Source organism: Vidua chalybeata, chromosome 1 (genome assembly GCF_026979565.1).
Source record: "Vidua chalybeata isolate OUT-0048 chromosome 1, bVidCha1 merged haplotype, whole genome shotgun sequence".
Classification (NCBI taxonomy): domain Eukaryota; kingdom Metazoa; phylum Chordata; class Aves; order Passeriformes; family Viduidae; genus Vidua; species Vidua chalybeata.
Genome location: NC_071530.1, coordinates 2241704 through 2262792, shown reverse-complemented (window position 1 = coordinate 2262792; position 21089 = coordinate 2241704). Strand labels below are relative to the sequence as shown.

At 46.9% G+C, this 21089-nt stretch overlaps 1 protein-coding gene and 1 long non-coding RNA gene across 2 annotated transcripts in view; one reads left to right on the top strand and one right to left on the bottom strand.

The window, feature by feature from the left end:
• WNT3A (Wnt family member 3A) overlaps window positions 1–21089 on the bottom strand; it is an 89869-nt gene that overhangs the window by 43430 nt on the left and 25350 nt on the right. The gene's annotated exons all lie outside the window — the stretch shown is intronic.
• LOC128798438 (uncharacterized) lies at window positions 10538–14749 on the top strand. The gene is made up of 3 exons (XR_008434424.1): window positions 10538–10665; window positions 12668–12734; window positions 12960–14749. It is a non-coding gene; the product is annotated as an uncharacterized LOC128798438 (long non-coding RNA).

The following is a 21089-nucleotide window of genomic DNA, read 5'->3' as shown; positions in this document are numbered from 1 at the left end:
GAGTTGTTCCTTTCAAACCAATCAGGCTTTTCTTCCCATTAGCACAGGAGGAGCCATGAAAACGCTGCTCTGTATGTCCACAGCCAAAGTTCTTAGCTTATCTTTAAGCCTTGCATGCCCTGAAGTGTTTAATTCAACCTCCAGTGAGCATTTTTCTTTGCCAACACACCTAGAGAGCTCTTCATTTCCCTTATCTCAATCTATCTGCTCCTTCAGCAGAGCCGTTGTAAATAAGTACCTGGCCACCTTCTTAATAAATTACATGTACCCTCCCTCTTGGAATGGACACCCCAGCCAGGTTAGGAGGGAGAAATATGCAGGAAATACCTGCTCAGAGGGAATTTTTTTCAGAAAAAGAGAAGGTTTCAGCTCTGGATGACCTCACTGCACAGCACCACTCTGCTGGCTTTTCAAGGCCACCACCTTCTCAGCGTGTCAAAAGTCCTTGACACATCAGGAGCAGCGCGTGGAGACTCCTACACCTGCTTGCTTCTCCCTGAATTCTGTCATTCCTGAGCTTTGTTTTGCTGTTCATCTTGGAGAGGCCTTTTGAGAGCTTCCTCCAGGGACGTCCTTCCGGGGTCCCCGGCACAGGAAAAATAACTTCCTTTATTAATGCTGAACAGCAAGGGTGCAACTTGCCAAATGTCCCCGGATAAGACCCTGAGGGCACTTAAATCCCACCAAATATTACAAACTGAGCACCAGGAGTGACTTTGCTCCTTTCGTCCAGCTAGTCCTGGTGAAGGAGTTAAATCAAAGGATGTCCATCTGCTCATAATAGAGGGGATTTATGTTCTCTTGTAGATGCCCTAAGTGCTTCTCCCTTTGCAGGGAACCCCATAACAGCAAGATGCCACACCTCCTCCAAATCCTTTCTTATAATCCATCCAGCTTTCCAGAGGTTCAGCTCAGCCCCTGTCCCTTTCTAACTCATTTTGGCTGCCTCTCTGTGGTGTCACATCCCTTAGAAGAATCTCAGCCGGGTGATGAAAGAGGGGACAAATTGTGTAAAGTGGTTTCTCTAAAAAGATGCATTTTCACAATGCGTCTGTGGTTTTATGATCCTAAAATATTGAAATTGAGAAGATGGCTGGAGAAGCGTGCGTAGCTTGTGAAAAGCTGTAAGGAAAACCCCTCAAGGGCTGTCTCACGTCTCCTGGCACCAGAGGGGCTCACAGGGAAGCAGGTGATGAGTGGGCAGCCCCCACTCCACCCTACAACATCCCAAATAGACCCTCTGTCATCTCTCACAATCCTTCAAGGTGATCGACATGAAATCCATGTATCTGAGGCTGCCTAAAACCACTTTTTTTTTTTTTTTTTTTTTTTTTTTTGAGGAATGAGCAGCTGGAAGGCTGTGAAGGTTCCAAAAATGGGGGCTGCCATGAATGGCTAATGGCACCGAACGTCAGGAGGCTCCTGGGGCAGACAGGAATTGACTTACAGACAATTCCCATAAACCCCCACCACACAGGGCTGCCACAAGACAGATGGAGTGTGGTGTCCATCTGACATGGACAACGGGAAGCTGGGAAGGATATCCCAGAGGTCGAGACCAGGAGCAGGAGATGGAGTTGGACCGACTGTGTCTTTTCCACTCTGGACACATATATGTTCATGAGACCCTTGGGTAGACACACGGGGAGGACGTGGACCTGCTGCAAAGTTGATTTGAGGGATGGTTCCTGCAAGGAAAGGCTGAGAGAATTGTATTTGTTCAGCTTGGAAAAGAGAAGACTTTCAGAGTTTTTTCACTGTGGCCTTCTTGGACCTGAAGGGACCCACAGGAAGGATGGAGAGAGGCAATTCACAAGACTCCAAGGAAGAATGGCTTCAAACTGCCAGAGGGCAGGGATGGATGGGATATTGGGAAGGAATTGTTCCTTGTGAGGGTGCTGAGGCCCTGGCACAGGTCGCCCAGAGCAGCTGTGGCTGCCCCTGGATCCCTGGAAGTGCCCAAGGCCAGGCTGGACGGGGCTTGGAGCTGCCTGGGATGGTGGGAAGTGGCAGGAGCAGAACGGGATGATTTTAAAGTTCCTCCAACTCAGGCCATGCTATGGTTTTATGATTTTATGGTTTGAACCAACAGCCCAGGGGCCAGGCGGGTGGACAGGCAGAAAAACTCCTAATTCTACATTCACTGAATGGCCTTATTTTTCACAGAAAATACCAATATTCCGACACAGGCTGTGATTTTTTTTCTCTGTTTTACTATGAAAACAAAACCTAGAGAAATTTTAGAATGAAAAGAAGTGGAACTTGTCACACCCCATTATTTTAAATGGAAAAGGAAATTGTTGTGCTCATTAATGTCCCTCCTGCATCCAAGTGGTTTTATTCTATGATATTAAAACTATCCCAAACCCAAGGAACTACAAAATGTGGGCAATAACAAAAATTTTAATTGTTGTTTTAGTTGAAAACTTGGAAACCACCTTAACACAGATCAGCAAAATGATAGGTTTGGCTCTGGAAGGCATGAGTCAAGTAACAGATTCTGATGAAAGATTTTTTTTTCAGTTTGGGGGTTGTTTTCTTTTTTGCATGGATCAGTAACAATCAAATTTAGGCTTAAGCAGTCTGATTACAGAAGTGTCATACTTTAATTCAGGAATTATGAGTCTCTGCAACATTGATTGCAGTGGGGTCTTCAACATTTGGCTCTGGGCATCTCACTATCAAGACTAAGACATTTCAAAGAGGTTCATAAAAAGAAATTTGAGCCTGTTAGACAGCACAAATTCACTGTGCAGGTGTCTGTCCTTCCAGATTTTTTTTTCTTCCAGACTGGAAAAGAAAAAGGCTGCAACCTACTGGGTTAACTGTTCTTGCTGGATAATTCTTCATTCATCTCCAAGAACAGCACAAGGGCTATATTTAAATCCTTTTCTCTCCTCTAACCCCGAAAGTATGCACATAATTTTGTGGCCGAGTCCAATCCTGCAAACACACAGAGGTTTGGAGGTGATTTTTCTCCCATAATAATTCCCTCACCCTTGCCCTGCATGAATAACAGCCATGGTGATGGTGATGATGCAGCAGCATTGTGTTTCTGCAGCACCTTTCATCAGAGGATCTCTGAGCGTGGGACTCACCTCACCCGACTTTGACCATTTAAAAGTTTGGCATCTCGGCCAAGCTTCGCTGTCTACCCAGAGTCCGTGGAGCAAGATCAGCATCTCCAGAGGGCAACTCGGCCCATCCTGAGAGAGATGCCTCAGATAGGTGGGCTGAATCACCGGAGATGCCCAGGGGGCAGCACTGGCTGTGGAAAAATGAGGAGCATAAACTGGACACTTTTTTTTTTTTTTTTTTTTTTTCCAAGCTGAAAGTAGGAATTGGGAATTTCACCCCTTTTTTTTTTTTTTTTTTTTGGCAGAATCTCAGAAGTCCTTGGAGAGCTGGAAGAGGAGGCCAAGGAAAGTCTCTGCTATCTCTAACGCGGAGCACGACAGATTATTTAGAGTGGTTTGAGGCTGGATTTGAAAAACAATAAGCTCAATGGCAGCTTCAAGTGGGTGCTAAGAAAGCAAAATTCCCTGAGCTGAGGTTTGGCCGGGACAGCGAATTCCCACAGGAACTAAGGCACACCACAACACTCAGCACCTTCCACTCGGAGTGCAAGAGATGTTGCTTTGACTTTGTCTTCCCTTAGGATCTACAGAACAGAGGAGGAGAGAGAATACAAGTATTAACAACCCAGTTCCTTGGAAAAAGTCTTTGGAACTCTTTAATTACCCAAGGCAATTAACTCCTTTGCTACGCATGTCATCTGAAAAACAACGCAGGCAGCAGAATAATGGCCCCTCAAACCACGTTTTCAAGCCTGGGTCCAGGTCCCAGTGACCCTGGTGTTGCTTCCATACCACATCCCACACCTGGGGCTCCTCCCTGGAGGTCTCCCCGCTTGAGATCTGCCTCCGTGCAGCTCCATTCGTCTCATAAAACGTGCCAGGATGGCAGCGCAGGGTTTTAGAGATGTATAAGCCTTAACATTTTAATCTGCCACCTACACTGCAGTTTATGAGTGCTGTAAATCTCGTGGTTATAATGAACTCATCTAATGATATTGCTGATGGATAAATTTACCTGGGACGAGGAACAACAGTTACTTGCAAATGAAAGGGGAGTAATTTAAAGTTTCATGTAAACACCTTTGCTGCCTTACTTCTGACTTCTCCCAGCCTAACCCCTCTCAGGGTTTCATGACAAATGGAAAGAATGTGTGTTTGTGAGGCAACGACTGGCTGGCCTGGAAAAGAACCTGCCTCCTTCTCCCCAGAACAGTGCTTATATAACTTGGGCACTGGAATGAAGTTTTAGGTGAAAATAGCTCTAATTTTCTGGGTCAGGTGTGCTAAATTAGGGGAATGGAGGGAAGGGATAAAGCAACATGTTAGGCGCTGAAAAATGCCTACACAACGTGAAGATATTTAGACTCCTACTCCGAATTTCAATAATAATTAGGACTGTGGCTAGTCCTAATGCTCCCAGTTCCCCCCCCACCCCTAAAGCATCCCAACTTGAACCTTTTTTAAATGCTCAGCAATATAAGGTACATATTGTGGTTTCAAACCTCTCATTAAGGCTCATCCCCCTGCGCTGAGGTCTGGCCTGGGCTATGTCAGTGCTAAATACCTTGGAGGACTGGGCTCAAAGACCTCAGATCCCTGCAAAGATTGGATTTGGACTTCTAAATTGCTTAAGTGCTTAAGTGCTTGGGGGAATTTTATCCTGAAACTCCTCCGTGATGAAGCCAATTTTGAAATGAGAGCCACGGATGGAGAGCGCCGTCATTTTGAGGTTTTAGGTAAGAGCAGCAGGATTTTCACTGGCCACTGCTCTGATAAAGCAAATTACTCACATTTCTCACCCTTTCCTTCCAGAAGGTGCTGTGAATATGCATTGGGTTGTGCTGAACACACACAGACCCTCACACACACACACACACACACGCACACAGGGCTGCGGGTTCCTCCTCTGGCTTTCACTGAGTCATCAGGCTCACCAAATGTGTGAACTCACGCTATAATGTTCTCCCAGAAAAATAACAAATTGATTTCATTTTTACAGGCTACAGCATGCTATATAATTGGAGACACTGCCTTGTCAACTCAGACCGGTCTGACCCGACCAGAGACATTGCTTACAGCTGTTTACGGAGCCATAAAGTTTCCTCCTCTTTGTTTTTCCTTCCTTTTGCACTCTCTCTCTCTTTTTTTTTTTTTTTTTTCTTTCTTTTTCTTTTCCCTCTAATGAATCCTACAGCTACTTTTTTGTTCTGGTCATAAAATACTCCTAAGGAAAATGCAGGAAGCCTTGATTTAGAGAAGCACTTCAGCCAGTGCCTCATGTTAACACTGGGGCTTGAGCACATATTTAAAACTGAGCATGTGTTTAAGGACTTTTATTGCACCCAGACAGTCAATAAGGAACTTGTCACACTCTTATGTGCCTGCTTTTTTTTTAATGTAATTATCGATACCAAATTAGAAGTTTGGATTGGGCAACCTCAGGGATTGTTTCCTTTGCAGACCCACAGCACAGCTCCAGTTTCATCGGGAATTTTGCCACTTCTCATTGTCACTGTGGCCAAATCTTAAACATCTGAGGAAGGGCAAACTCCTGCATTACTTTATCAACTCTACCGAAACTGCCACCTGGGACTGGGCACAATTTTTTTACATTACAAAGAAAACCCACCCAGAAATCTTCTGAGTTTGGCATATTTGCCAAGCACTCAAAATAAGCTTAATTTTTCTGACCAATGTAAAAATAACAGTTTTATGGAGGGTGGATTTGCAAGCAATGGTTTTTTGTGTAGAAATATTTTATGTTTATCTTAAAATATGCAGAACTTCAAAAGCTAACTGAAATGTTTTGATTTTTTTTTTTTTTTTGGAAAAAAAAAGATTTCTGATCACATGCCTGATTTTGCTACCATCAAAAAGTTACTTCACTTTGAACTAATGAACTGAAAAAGAAAAAAAATCCCAAACCCAAAAGGGCTTTTCATCTACTTGCACTATCCATCAAAATACCTTCTAAGTACTTGGCAATAAATTATGGTTGTGCTTCCTTTCATATCACTCATCCATCATGGAATCTGCTCCTCCTTTGGCCTGAAATGTCACAATTCTCCTCTCACTCAGTGCCTCCGAACGACTCAAGGACTGATCAATAGGGAATCAGCTGTTCCAGAGTCATAAACAGGCAGAAACTCATCTTCCACCTTCTTTGGGGACCATTTCTGTCACAGAGTGGACTAAGGGGGATATTTGCCTGGATCCTGGTCCTGCCATATGGGAAAGGAACGTGAGAGCAGGTCAGCAAAGACGAACTTTCCTGCAGAAACACATTTCAGACCTGAATTCCAGCTTTTAGAGAAATGTAGAGAGCAGCAGGAGGCAGAGAGCTCCCCATCCTCGCCTTCCCTCTCTTTGGGAAGAGCTGCAGCAAAAGATGACCTGGTATTAGAGAATAAAAAATCCACATGGAGGAAGGACATGAACAACACTGGAGCCCAAAGAGAAAACAACCCTTATTTAGCACTAAAACAGCAACAAGACTACCAGGAGGCCAAAGCTCAAACTTTTTTTACTGCTTATAAAACGATTTTTTTCCCTCAAATGAAGGTGCAATTTCTGCTGCAACAGAACAACTGGATTTTTTTTTTTTTTTTTTTTTCCGCAAAGAAACTGCTTTGCATGGGAAAAAATCCTCATGGCTCCTTGACATGTTTCAGCTAGATCTCAGTAAAATTAAAGAGGTACAGACTGATGAGTCGCTCAGAGGTACAGGAAAAATGCCAGTGGATGTCCTGGCATTTGTATACACCTTGAGAGAGAGAAAAATTCTCTCTCAGAGATCATCTCTCACAACAGAAAGAATAACAACTGCAATAAAACCCGGTGTAGAGAAAGAAGGGAAAGGTTTAATTTGCTTTACAGCACTGACTTTTACCATTGTCTGCAGATACCTCCTGGTTACTGAAATGGATGTGCTGGATCTCCTTCAGCCCAAAATTCATTCTGATGTGAAGGGAACAGGCAGGGAGGTTTCAGCCATAAGGCAGCTTAATTTTCTTGGGTTGCTAAGCAAAATCCCTCCATTTGGCAAGCCCTCAACAATGACAGCGACCTAAAGTTAAGTCAAGGTTTTATAATCTGTTTTGGAGAAAGGAAACCATATATATATATATATTTATATTTATATACATTTAGACTAGGTGTTCAAAGGAATTCTTCCCTGTGAGGGTGCTGAGGCTCTGAGATGGAATTCCCAGAGCAGCTGTGGCTGCCCCTGGATCCCTGGAAGTGCTCAAGGCCAGGTTGGACAGGGCTTGGACCAGCCTGGGACAGTGGAAGGTGTCTCTGGCAGGGGTGGAATGGAATGAGCTTTATGGTCCCTCCCAACCCAAACCATTCCATGATTTTATGACTCTCAAGTAAGAGGCCACCCACTCTCCAAATCTCTTGGGTGAAAAAAGGTGATTTATATGAAAGGTTCTTCCAGACCTGGTCTAAAAGGCCAAAAAGAGAGCCAGAGCGTTATGGCACCACGTGTGCAGCACCAGACAGCACAGAGAAGGACCAAGCTTTCCTCTCCAGGCTCCTCTCCCTAAACCTGCTGGGGTCTGGTGCTCTCACACCCGGAGACGTGGCTCAAAGAGTTTCTTCTCCAGGTGGTTTGGCAGATGTGGTGCCTTGATGTTCCTCAGAGGAACAGAGCTCCTCTCCAGGGTGGAAACTTCTTGACTGGTGAGGCAGTGCCTGGATGGAAAACATCTGGAAGGGGTCAGGCTGATGAATGGCAAAGAAACTGGGGAAGGAGGAAGAATCATGGAATCACAGGAACACAGAATGGCCTGGGTTGGAAGGCACCTTGAAGGGACTCTAAATCTACTTCCAGCCCCCTGCCATGGCAGGGACACCTTCCACCATCCCAGGCTGCTCCAAGCCCCAGTTTCCAACCTGGCCTTGGGCACTGCCAGGGATCCAGGGGCAGCCACAGCTGCTCTGGGCACCCCCTGTCAGGGCTGCCCACCCTCACAGGGAAGAAATCCTTCTTAATATCTAATCCAGCCCTATTCCCTTTCAGTGTGAAGCCATTCCCCCTTGTCCTGCCACTCCAGGCCCTTGTGAAGAGTTTATCTCCGTCTTTCTTGTAGCTCCCTTCAGGTCCTGGCCACAGTTAGGTCACCCTGAACCCTTCTCTTGTCCAGGTTGAGCCATTCCCATTGCAGGTAGGAGGGGAAAGATTCTGAGGAAAGAAAGTGGGTCTGGAGTTGTCCTTGGAGCAGCATAAACTACCCCAAACCTCTGACCTGGGGGATGGAATAAGATTCTGGGTGAAGAGCCAACAACCCCTCAGTGCTGGGGGCACGGAGCCTCCGCGGAAGGATTTGGGAATCTCCCCAGTGTTAGGAGCAGCACCTGCACACCTGAGCAGCATCCCAGCCTTAATGATTTCTGTCTGAGAGTGGCTGGGGAGCTGCAGACAGGCTGCCAGATCGTGATCAGCTCGTGGAGGGGTGATCACTGTTAGGCAAAGATACCAGCTTTGACATGCAGCAAGGGAAGCGGCCAAGAATTTGGGAAAGCAATCCCAGCTTTCTGCTGCGCGCTCCTCTGCCAAGATACCTCCTGTGTTTACTTTAGAAACCAGAGACGAGCCCTCCTCAGCATAATAATAATAATAATAAAGCTTCAGGGTCACTCAGCTTAGCAGATGGATTCCTTCCAGCTTGGATTTCTCTGCAGAACTGAAGCACTGATGGATCTGGGGGATTGTGCAATGCTCATAATTGGGTTTCACAGGAGATCTGAAGGGTGACAAAACCATACTGTGGGGAGGGAGCTGCACTGGAGACAAGCAAACCCATCCGTGGATCTCATGTGGGGTCTGAGTGGCCACAGGGACCACGCAGCCTCTGCAGAAGCAGCTCTGTCTCACCAGAGCAAACAAAGAAGCTGCTCACTCCCTGGTTTTCAGCCTTCCCATGTTCCTAGACCCTAAATCCAGAATTAGAGAATCATGGAATGGCTTGTGGAAGAACGGTTTGTCTGGGGACTTCAAAGGTCACCCACTCCAAACCCCTTGTCATAATCAGGAATGGCTTCAACCACGTCAGGTTGCTCAGAGCCCCACCCAACCTGACCATGGATGTTTCCAGGGATGGGACCCACCACCTCTCCCGGCTACCTGTGCCAGTGAAAATGCATCAGAATGTGGCAAAGTAAGGATCTAAAGGAGACATTTTGACTGGCCAGAAATATTGAACTGGACAAATCACTCAAGATTTTAGCAACTTTTTTTTTCTTTAAATTAAATAATATAGCAATTTTCAACTGTCCATACTGCCTGGACAAGAGAAAGTTCAGTTTTAAAGGAATTTTACAGGAATAACATTTTAAATGATAAAGAGGCTCTATAACTACTGTCTTAGAGCACAACTCTGGGGTTTATTGCAATGCTGAACCAATTAATCAATGGAACTCAGCTCCACAGATTGTCACCGAGGTTCAGGGGAACTGAAGGGCATTTAGCAGCAATAAGAAGGGCTCAGTTATTTTACACAAAGCAGGAACACCTGGAGGTTTGACAGCACAAAGACACCAGGGGTTTGAAGCTCCTCACCTACAGGACATCACCCCATTCATCACCAACCAGGAGGGCAGAGAGGACGCTTTCTTTGGAAGGGATTGCTCAACTGCAAGGCTGAAAATGGCAGTGGAAGCAAAGCCATGAACACGAGAACGTGTTTATCCCCGATGCCACCATCAGATGTTCTCTGCCTTCTGTTCCCTTCCCTTCCCTTCCCGCATGTACCCACGCACGGACACACCTATTGACACATCCCTGTGTTTGGCGGTTTGATTGAACATTTCTCCGCTCTGGTGCACCCAAACATTGAGCAGAAACATTGAGGGTGCCCTCAAGGAACTCTTTCTTACACCTCCTTTTCCTACTAATAGTGACTAATAATGTCTGGAAATCAGAAGCTCAGGACAAGGCGGGTGAAGTCTCCAAAAGCTGGTGAGATACCTCAGGACATGCCAGGGTCAGTTTGGTTGAGTGCACAGGGACATCTCCTGGGGGTCAGACCTGGCTCCCAAGTGCCACAGGTTTTCTGTAGGACCCGTCCAGTGGCTTCCAGCCCTGCTTGGGTGTCTCAGGTACCACTGGGAATCTACAGCGGGACTGGGAGCCTCGATGTGGCCCCCTCAGCCCTGCGGAAGGCTACAACACAGACCTGAGCCAGCCATCCCACATGTCCCGTGTGTCCAGTGGGAAGAACTGGACACAATTAGGGGACAAGCAACTTGGCCTAGTCGAGATACCAGTTTCAATTAGAAGTTAAGTCATGGAGTTAAGTCCAGTTCAGTGTTGGACTCCACTGGCCATGAAAGCATAATGCTGCCTGTGCATCCCCGCCAGTGCCCACGCCCAGGCTGGACAGGGCTTGGAGCAGCCTGGGACAGTGGAAGGTGTCCCTGCCTATGTCACAGAGTGGAATGGGATGATCTTTAAGGTCCCTCCCAACCCAAACCATTCGAAGATTCCATGATACCTCAGCTGTGAGTTACTGGCAGTGCAGGTGTCCAACGGGATGAATCCCACCTTGACCTCAGGATTATTTAGTCAGGTGATGAACGAGAGGTTTGTATTCACCTGTACCAACCCCTTTGGCCAAAGGTCTGGTTCTGAGCTCCACAGAGCTTGCTGAGAGGAGAAGGGAGGCTGCAGTGGGGTAGAAACCCCCTCCATGGGAATTGTAACAAATACAGGAGCAAAGACCCAAGCCCAGCAATTCCCACTGTAGACCAAGTCAGAGACATCCTCACTAGGACACAAAATTCTACTGAAGGTTAAGCACCATCCCACTCCCTTGCCTCCCTGTGAGATGGTTTTCCTCAGCTGGGGCAGGGGAACTGGTGAGAGGCAGCCACAAAAGCTCAGGAATTCTGCCGAGCTCCCTTCCAACAACACCGTAATCTTATGGATTCATCAACGTATATAATTACCAGGTTAGACCACCCATTAACTCATCTCCTCTGCACCACTGGCCGTGGCTGAATCACCTCCTCCAGAAAGGTGCCCTCTCTTGATCCAGAGATATCCAGAGACAGGGAATCTGCCAGTTCCCCCAGGGATGTGCTGACCCATCTTCCCTGTAAGAGCTGCTGGCGCTGCCGGAGCCACTCTCTCGTGGCAGTGGCAGCAAAGAGGTTTGTGCAGAAGGACTGTGGCTTTCCACACATGGGACTTGCAGGTGCTAATTTTGACTCTGCTGAAATCACTGAGACCTGAATCCTGTCTAGAACGGGAAGCAAGAAGAGGAATACAGTCAATTCCCCCGTAATTTTTGACCTGAGTTTGGTTTACGCCCTTAAAAACAATAATTAGAGGCTTCCCCCTCTCCCTGCGAGAGATCATTTCTTGCTTCTGCGGTAAAAATGGGTTTGTAAGTGAATACATTGGCTCTCTCCTGGAAGTGCTGGTGCTGGGCATTCACTGTAATGAGGGTGATCTCACCAGGTGGGTGGTGGGGAGGAGGGGAAGCTTTGGGGTTTTTAAGGAGGCTGGTGGGGGAGGATGGGGACCTACCTGCCCTCCACCCCACGCTGCTTTCCCCTCTCTCCCCAGCACGCTCACCTCCTTTTCCTTTCTGAGCAGCAAACTGCTGCTGGTGCTGGTGTTATTGACACATATTTCAAACAAGCCCGTGCAAGGGACTCGAGACACATTACATTGCACATGGTGCCCCGGGCCACACATTCGCCTCCTTACACCGACAGCACGTTTTGCTTCATAAAGAATGTGCAGGCCTTCACCTGGAGCTATTTATCTGCTGTGCTCCAAAGAAATGAGAGGGGGAGAAAGCCCCACATGCCCACGTTGGCTGTTAACCCCAAGCTCCAAACCCCATAAGTGGCCAAACATTGACCTCTCTGGCCGTGAGGTCCGGGCCACTGTCTGCTGAGGGACCTGGATGGATGCCTGCAGTCCATTCCCCATCTTTCTGGGCACCTGAATTTAGGAAAACCCCTCTCTGCACCCTGCCTGAGCCGCTCACACAGCTCCCAGCTCCATCAGGGAACACAACCAGAGCTCCCAGACTCCTGCATCACCCCACCCTGGAAGAGGAAGCCTATCTGGTGATTAAAAGTTGCTGATACACACCTCTTTCCAGGATCAGGGTAATTTTCCCTTGCTGTTAGCAACACTTTTTTCCCCCTGCTTTCTCTAAATCTTTCCATCATTGTTATTACAACGATAACAACAATAATTATTACTATTATGCCTTGAACCTGAGTCTGAGATTAGGACTCCCATTGTGTTAAGAGCTCGGTGGAGAAGCGTCAGGGAGATGATTCCTGCTGTAAAAAGCTCATTTTCTGCACTCAGGCAGGACGTGAAGGGGTGAAAGAAAGAGAGAAGGGGCCAGGAATGAGGTAGGATGGGAGGCAGCAGTAAGTAGAAAATGAAGAGCAGTTAGCAGAATAGCAGGAGTCAGCACTGGTGCATTGCCTAAGCAAACCCCACTCCTTGTCTGTGTCCACACATGTCAAATCTCGACAGGGAGAAGGGGAATGCTCCCTTGAGTTTCCCAGCTGCAGAAATGTGGATTCTATTTTTTTTTTTTTTTTTTTTGACACAGCACCAGGAGAGCCTTCAGCAGCTGCTCACAGCCATTGCCTCTTCTCTGGTAGACCCCTGCTTCAAACGTGTGTCAAATTCCCAGAATAAAAACCCCTTCTTCTGTGGCAAAATCAGGGTGGAGAACTTTCCACCGCAAAACCCCCTGCTCTGCTCTTACCTTGAAAAGAAATACCTGCACTCCTGTCCTTTTGGGGGCTGGAAAGCTGCCAGGGATCCGGGGTAAGGAGTTGCTAACATCGTGCCATACTAATAATTCTTCATTTCACCCACCTTTTTTTCTGTCTCTTCAGATTAGATTTGAAGTGCTGCAGGGCAGGGACTGTCTCTCGCTATGTGCACACACGGTGCTCAGGACAAGGAACCTTTCCACTTCCTTGGAACTGGCAACTGCTAAGGCATAATCATAAATAACAGGGAAGGTCTTGAAAGGCAAAATGACAGCAGGCTGACTGAGAGGGGCCGGGAGGGTTCTGAAAAAGTTTTGAAAGCTTTTTTTGGTTTGGTAAATGATTAAGAAAAAAGGACATATTTGCTGCTTCTAAGAAATCAATGATTCTACTGGGGCTGTGATACAGGAGCACTGAACTACAGTGGGAGGGTAAAAGAAAAGTCTGGCCAGGTAGAGTGTGAGAAGTTTAAGGAAAGTGAATGCAATTCCCTAATTCACCTTTGCTCTTACAGAAACACAAGAAAAGGAACGTAGGTGAAATCCCACGGGGCGGTTTAAAAGCCATCCATCAGCTCCCAGCACTGCTCGTGAATCTCACTCACCCCAGTCCTATGTGCACACACAGACCATGAGAGAAGAGTGGGAAACTGTGAATATGAATTAGGACACAATAAGGCAGATAAGTGATAAGGAAAGCCCATAGTGGATAATCCATGGTCAGCGCTGCTAAGAACACGAGGATGACCAATAAATAATTGTTTTATGTGTTGTTAGAGAACATACAGAGATATCCAAACACACATTTGTAGTCCCTAATAACGTATTAGCCTCCTGTAGATGAACAAGGAGATAAAGAAGGAAGGGAATCTCGGATATTTCTGGATAACTACTGCTAACATTTGTAATAAATCTCCAAGTGATGATGGAAAACAAGAGAATGCCAAATAGGTTAGGAATCCACTGTGTTGTTAAAGAGCAAATGGATAACTGTAAATCTGTTATCTGGCCCAAAAGGGAATTGGATGATACAAGACTTAACCCACAGAGCATGGAAAAATTGTAATATAATTAGTGGTAGTAACCACAGTTCTATGGAAAACTAATTTCATGCAATTTTTAAATGAGATTGTTAAACAGAGGTGATAAAAGTGATGTCGGTACAGCATTTTTAGTCAGACTATAAAGAAGAAGAGGGAATAAAGAATTCAAAATGGTCATATTTAGGATCAGCATAGTACAAAAGGAATACATGGGGAGTTGACAACTCTCCAGTGTCACTCTGCTGAGCAACTGCCATCAAACAAGGCTGTTTGTAACTGGAACTCCCTGAAATCATCTCAGTGCTATTTAACTGTCCTACCAACAGCCAAAAAAACTCCACCACATCATTACTGAGAGAGCCTGAAGGATGTGGAAACATCAGAGGGGTGACAGTGAAGGACACGGACAGGACAGCACAAAGAGAGGGGTCAGGATGTCACCACCCAAAGCCACCTCCATGCCCCAGGTGCCAAGCCAGGCTTGTGGGAGTGACAGGAGCTGTCTCAAGGCTCCAGGAGGATGTGGGGATTTGGGACTGACCCCCAGGATGTGAATGCTGAGCACAGCAGGGCTGGAGAGTGAGCCCAAAGGAGGGGGAATAACACAGCACTCAGCACAGGGGAGGACTGATGCCTCAGGTTTGAGCTTTTAAATTTTCAGATTCTGTGCTGCTTTAGTGTGTGGGTCTGAGCTTCATATTATGGGATGGTGAGCTCTCTGCACAGAGCAGGGAGACAAAACAATTCCTGCTCCAGCTGGGCACCAAGGACAAATGATCCAAATCTCAGGCCCAGGAGCACAAACAGCGTGGGCTGGAGAGAGAAAAACAAGCAGGATGGGAGTGCCTGGGCTAAAGCTGGAATGGGACAATGAACTGCAAGGTGCAAATGGAGCAGAGCTGATCCCAGTGAGAGCCCCCGGGAGCGCTCGTGCATTTTGGGACCATTTTGGTTCATCTTGGGTGCAGCCCTGGCTGGGCTCTGGTGCTGCCCAAGGTGGATCCATGGAGGAGATCCTTTGAATAAATCCCTGCTTTATTCTTTAGCTCTGTCCAGCCTCTGCTCTAGGTCAGCCTGCACAGGCATCAAGACAGGACCCAAAATGCCACATTCAGATGTACTGAAAAGCTGGAGAAGGCCTGGAAAAGCAGAAGGACATCCAAATCTGAGAGGAATGACTGATTCCGTTCACAGATGAGGATATTGGATACAAGACTGAAGTCACATACAGAGGTTCTTTGAATATCATCAAACTTCTCTCTGGTGCTCAGAACCAGAGTTTTAACCTGAATTATTCATTCCTTTCTTGATCTTTGACATTACAGTGGGTTCCAATAAATTCCTCTGAGGTTTAAGAGCAGAGGTCTGAATGTGAGCTACAGGAATTTTAGGAAATGCCACCTGGGGCAGCTTTTTGAATGCTCTAACTCAAACAGGGGTTGTTAGACCTGACAAAGGAGCCACCAGGTGTAGCCCTCATGGTCCTAATGGTCCTGAAGATACAGAGTCATACCAAGATTTCCTTGGAGGTTTCCCACCCAAGTAGTGACTCAAGCTCCTCATTGTTTTCGGGAAGGAATCTGACACGATCAGGCCCGAGATGATCCACGGCTCCAGGCCACAAAGTCCCCCCTATCACCGAGTGCTGTAAAATTCCCTGATCAGAGGAGCAGTTCCCCACGAGCCCTCAAATGGCTGAGTACCAGGTTGTGCCTCAGACAATGGGATGCAATATATCTACAACTATATAAATAGCCAGTTGGATGAGACTCGGATAAGATCATGGCTTTACAATGCTGCCCCTCCTGCTTTTAACCCATCCCAGCGTCGGCTGAAACCGGGATGTGGCAAGCCTCAAAGGGATTTATGCCTTGGAATTACCAGGCTTCTCCAGCCTTACAGGAATAAGGATGTTGATTCTCACCAGCAAATTGCTCCCACTCAGCACCGACTTTCCTCCTTGATCCTTTTAGCACCACCTTTTGTTGAGAGCATCTAATCACTTATCAGCAAGGGTCTTCAACTAAAAAACCATTTGGGAACACCTTTCATTCATTGTCCAGCAGCATCCTGCTCAACAAAGGCTTTTGCACCCAAGGCTTTCCCGTAAGTGAGACTGGACTCACTCTGGGTCATCGCTGTGAAAGGCACCCTGTGCCAGCACAGGGGAAGGGATTGCCCTGCTGCAATTCCGATGCTGCTTGCTGTGACAGGACAGAAATGTCTCTTGGGTACCCAGAATTTGGTTGGCGCCAGAGCTCTGGGAACAGACTGAAAGGCGTGGGTTGTTTTTGGATGAATCATGTTTTTAATCATCAAACACTGCCAATCAGAACTGCAGCAGATTTTCCCCAGAATTTTTTTTTTTTTTTTTTTTGGTGTGTGTGTGTTTTGCCTTCAGAGTGATAATTTCAATTTCAGGCTCACAACTCTGGATTAAGCACACATAGGAACCTCCTGAGCATTGAGGAACAAAAATCCTCAGCCCACTTGTTGGAGATGGAGAACCTTCAGCCTTGACAGACTGGGTGGGTTACGAAACTGTCCCAACGCTAGATTTGAGATAATAATCATCCCAGTGTGCACACGGATCAATTCTATCAGTAAATTACATTAATTAGAAGAGAAGATGATGTAGTTATTGAGGTGTGAGCATGGGACTGTGGGCTGGGGGCATTTTGGTTTGCCTCAATTTCCTGCTGGTGAGGTGGGAATAATATCACCATCCACATCCATGGAAACAGCCATTCCATTGTGGAATTAAGGACAAAGCTGCTGACACGTAGATGATGGATTATTAATGAACGAGCTTTATTTCAGTGGTGAACTGCTGATGGATCACTGGGTGGATGCTCTTTAGGAGAGCTCCAGAGGTGCACATCCTGCCTCTGCCTATAACCAGATATTTGTCAGTGGTTATGAAAACCTCACTTCCACTGTGGTAGGCCTGTAAACACAATTTTGGGTCAGGGAGGCTTCACTTCTACTTCTAGTTAGGAATCTCCCCACTTCATCAATAAATTTTATCCTTTTAATCTTTGGAACAGCACCAAAAGCTGTTGTTTTCTGCATTTCCACTCAAGTCTTGTCTGATCACTGAGGTTTTTTTAGGTTTTCAACCTTTCAACTCACTCTACTAAGTAGGTGGTGAGAAGCTGGAAATTTCCTTTTCTCCCTCCTGGGTCAATTCCGTTTGTTCCTGATTTACCCGATGCCCCAGCTGGGAGATGGATCAATGAGACACAAGCAAGAATGTAAGGACAGGATGCCCCACGTGCTTAAACATGTGGTTAAGTGTTTGGCTCAAGCAAAGTTTTCATAAGGATTAGATTTAATGCAAGGAAAATGAGTAATCCCACGCATGACCCAGGTTTCCCTGTGTTACATGTTTCACATTGGACCCCACTCTGAAGAAATGGCTGTTCCAAGTTTTTTAAGGCTTCCATAATTTAAAAACATGATAATCTCCAGGAATTTTAATAAATAAATAAGCAAACCAGAACCGAAACCAACAAAACCCCTCTCAGGTCAAACTTCCAATAAATCCGTGTTCAGCTCTACTTTACCAACTAAAAATATCCACTGAGGGATTTAATTAAAAACTTATTTACTGAGGGTATTATTTATTCATATCAGTTGCTAAATTGACAAAGATCTATAGGGATGCCTTAGCAGGAGTAGACAAAATTGGGCATGGAGGAGGAAAGCTTCCATAGCCTGATCCAAAATCTATTCCAGAGTAAGAGATTTCCAATAAAAAGACCTCCAGGAAGCCCCAGCCTCTCCAGCTGCATGGAGCTGACTCAAAGGGGAGCCCAAACAGGAGGAAAAAACCAATATTCTGAGATAGGAAATGAGAGCAGGGAGGGGACACAGCTGTGTCTTTGCACAATGTGTATATTTAATGTATTTTCACCTATTCTTCCTATTTCTGCAACTTCTTAAATGATGGCCAACAGGAAAAATCCAGGAGAAAGCACAGGTAGGAAGCCAGGGAAGACACGGACAACAATTGTCTAAGATTTGGTGCTCACAAAAGTCTTGAGCAGATTTGCCTTAAGAGAATCACACAAACGTGGCCCAGATTAGATCCCTGAGCCTCACACTCACTTTAAACTTCTGAATTCATCCAGGGTTGCATGTGGTTTGTACATTATTAGTAACGCACAAAGTAATTATTACTTTTATCAGCTCCCCTTCAAAACCACTTGGGAGCTTCTGTTTGTGGGGTTTTTTGGAATAGGTGGAAAAAAAACCCCACTGGGGCAGCCACGTCAAACCTCTAATTTTTGATACTATCATTCCTCAGGTTTTTTTTTTTTTTCTGCTATTTCTCCTCTTTTTCACAGAGACAGATAAGGAATTGTGGTCAGGCTGTGCCCTGGGAGAAGAGGCTGTCCCCACCTGGAGCTCAGCTCCTGAAGATTGGAAATCAGAAGGAATTTTGCCAGTTCCCTTCACTGGAAATGCATCACTTCAGTGAGCTTTGAGTGGAATCAGTATTTCCTGGAAAGAGCTGCCTTCGGAGGGCTTTGGATAAAGTAAATCAGGATTCTGGTCATGTTTTTACACCCTGAGCCCTTTGCAGAGCTGCTGGGAGCTTTTGGGCACCCAATGCAGATGAGATCAACTTAGTGGGCAACCAAGATTGGGGATTTGATCCAAGTGAAGGAGATAAGAATCCCAAAGGCCAGCTTTATGGCTTTGTTACTGATAAGGTGGCAGAGCAGGGACTAATCTAGATACCAGCATAATTGATAATAACCTTGGAGCTCCTCAGAGCTGTTTAATGAGCCAGGAATCTGGGGAATGCTGCTGCATGGCAGAGCTCCTGCCAGGTGCCTGCCACAGTTCCTACCTCGGGCTGTGAGAGCAGCTATTGGGTCAATACTGAGCAAAAAGATTACTTCAGCCCCAAAAGTTGCGTGCCTGAGATCTTAACTCCTCACACACCCCCAACCCTGGGATACCACACCATGAAGGTGAGGAAAAATGTGCTCCTCTCTTGGATAATTCAGCACCTGGGAGACAATCCAAATCCACCAGGCGAACTCACATCGAGGAGCCGGGGAGCTGCATGTCACACCTCAGCCTGGAATCAAACAGATTCTATGGGAAAATATGCAAACAGTGACTTCCAGCTGAGACAAGTTCAGCACGGCTCGGCCAACGGGGTGGAGGCTCCAATTTTTGACTCACCTAAAGGAGTTCCTGCCTATGGACCACGAGGGTCCCTGTGCAGTGAGCCACAAGGTCCAGCCAGGGCTGGGGGGAGGAGTGGAGAGATCTCCGGGTGGATTTGGCTGCCAGCTGGATGGGAAGTGTGGGATCCTGCTCCCGAGCTTGTCTCAGCTGGAAGGAACTCAGCACAGACATAATTCATCCCTGCTCTGTCCTTTCTGTACAAATCTAATCCCAGGGCGTTTTGGAGCAGCACAGAGCGTACCATGGCAAGGCTGCTGGAATCCAGGGATCTCTATCAGCAACCTGGGATGGCAGGCCCTCAGGTGGGGACAAACAGCACTCCTGGACTTTCAGGAAGCCAGGACTCAGGTCCTTAACAGCATTTAGCAGCCAGTGTGTCCCTAAAGATACCAGCCCCACCTTGGCTGTGATGACAAAACCCTTCCTCCTTCCTTCCAGCTGCATTTACACAGGGATCTGATGTGACTCCACAGCCAGGAGCACACTGGGATTCCATCACACTCACGGAGACCCCAAAAATTAGTTTGCAAGTTCCATATGCCCTTCTCCTACCAGTATCTTGTCAGGTCAGTCAGTAAACACTGACTGTCTGCTACATTTATGTGCATTTTTGGCCATTTTCTGTGAGGAGCCTCTTCTTGAACACCAAATCTTTGATTAAGGAGCATGCTGGTTGCTTATCAGCAGGGTGCTAAAGAGAGAAGTGGCACAGTCCTTAAACAATGTTGATCCTGAGAGTCTTTGTGCCTCTGTTGTAGGTACAGCCCTTTCACACCCATTAATAATGGGGAGTTGAGAAATGACCACCTCACACACCGAGGGTGTGCCCAGAGGAGGGCAATATCTGTGTCCTACTCCTCTAAGTGGCACAAAGTCAACTCTTCACTTCATCCCCACCCAGGAAAATCTAAAGGAGAGCATTGACCTGAGCTGAGGGGCTCTGACAGAGAATTCTCTGTTCTCATGCACTCAGGAGCTTCTCAAAAGCTCCTCTGCAGCCCAGGTAGGACCCATCTCACCAAACATAAACCGCCAAAAATATAGTTACTTAAACGTAGTCTGACCATTCACCCAAGTCCTTCAAGATCTGATGAAAGGAAAGGTTCTTTCAGGCAGCAACTCAATCACAACTCAGTTATGACAACCTAAGTGGGAGAATTCCCATTTGTGGAATCACAGAATGGTTTGGGTTGGAAGAGACAAGTTCCTCTGTCATGACCAGGGACATCTTCAAGCACGTGGGGCTGTTCAGAGTCCAGGCCAACCTGGCTTTGAGTGATCCCAGGGACGGGTTATCCACATCTCTGGGCAACCCGTGCCAGTGCCTCACCACTTCCATCATAAAAAATGTATTCCTCACATCTGGTCTGAATCAATCCTTTCCTAGTTTAAAACCACTGAACCTTGTCCTACCCCAGCTGGTCCTGCTGAAGTGTTTGCCCTCATCTTTCTTGCAAACCCCTTCGGGCACTGGAGGGGACTCCAAGGTCTCCTTAGACCTTCTCTTCTCCAGGCTGAGCAATCCCAGCTCTCTCAGCATCTCTGTGCCCCCACCCCGGCCCTGCTCCTGTGCTGAGGATTCCAGAGCTGGGTGCAGATTCCAGGTGGGGGCTCCTGGCAGCAGAGAGGAAGAAGCATCCCCTCCCTCACCTGTGCGGATGCAGCCCTGGATTTCTGCTCCCAGTGCACATGGTCAGGGAATGCCCAGCCTCTCACCCAGCAGCACCCCCAAATTCAGCTCCCCAGGGCTGCTCTCAATCCCTTCATCCCCAGCTTGGATTGATCCCAGGGTTTGCCCAGGTCTAGGAACTTGCCCTGGCCTCGTTGAACCTCTGGAGCTCGCCCAGGTCCCTGTGGATGTCATCCTCTCCCTGCACCGTGCCACCTGCACCACTCAGCTCGGTGTTGTCTGCAGAGGGTGCCCTCGATCCCACTGATCCATGTCACTGATCAGGGAATTACACAGCACTGGGCCCCACACAGACCCCTGAGGGACCCCGGGGGTC